Source organism: Nansenia antarctica (assembly GCF_963989245.1).
Source record: "Nansenia antarctica genome assembly, chromosome: 11".
Lineage (NCBI taxonomy): Eukaryota > Metazoa > Chordata > Actinopteri > Argentiniformes > Microstomatidae > Nansenia > Nansenia antarctica.
Window position 1 is genome coordinate 25,578,651 of NC_137681.1, and position 953 is coordinate 25,579,603.

A 953-nucleotide genomic window follows, 5' to 3' on the forward strand; every position below is an offset into this window, starting at 1 on the left:
GTGGCAGGGCCACGGGGCAGGTGTGTGTCGCCCCTCACCTACTACCCCTGCTGAGCATGACCCTGTTAAGAACACATCACGGCCTCATCTTCAACGCTGGAGGGTAGTGTTGATACTGGAACACTGATCCCACAGCTAGAGTCCGCCAGCTGGACCAGTGTACTCTAGAAACCGTCTTATCTGTTCACATTTTACTATGTCAGCGATTTTGAGGGTCTTTACTTTGCATTTTCTGCTTTGACAGCAGCAGATGTCCGCAACCACGAGCTTGGCAGCCTCCGTCTGCACTACCCTGCTCATCCGCAAGGGGGCGTCTTGAGCTAAGGTTTCACAAGGCCCTTTTCTCTGCACCAGAAATAGAAATTAAGATGCCTAGTTAAATGCCTAGATCTGATCTCCATTCCGTTTGTGAATGGTGAATGACTTGGCTTAGAGATCTTGCATTTTTACAAAATGACATAGATTTGCCCAAGGAGGTGGGGTACGATAGTTGTCGTAAACAACTGAAAGATTACCTGAAAACAACCGAAATTATACTGATTGACCGTGGGTGACAGGGGCGGCGCTAGGGGGTGGCTACTGGGGCTCAAGCCCCGGATGTTTTCTGAAAAGCCCCGAATGTTTTACTTAAAAAATTTTTTTTTTTTTTTTTTATTTTTTTACATCTCGTGAGTAACGTGCAGTACCGGAGTCCAACAGAGAGGCAGCAGCTGCGCGACATTAGCCTGCATACTGCGTAGCCTACCCTGCCCTGAAGAAGAAGTGATCTCAATCAGTGCAAAATTGTAAGGATGGATATCCGAAAGTTGTTTTCAACAAAACAAGCGCCAAGAACTGTTGCAGCAGCCGTATCAGCAGCTGACAACAATGACATCACCAGCAGTGATGACATAGATGATGTTTCAGGTTTGTGAATCTTATTAGAAAGGTGACTGACTCACTGACACTACTTT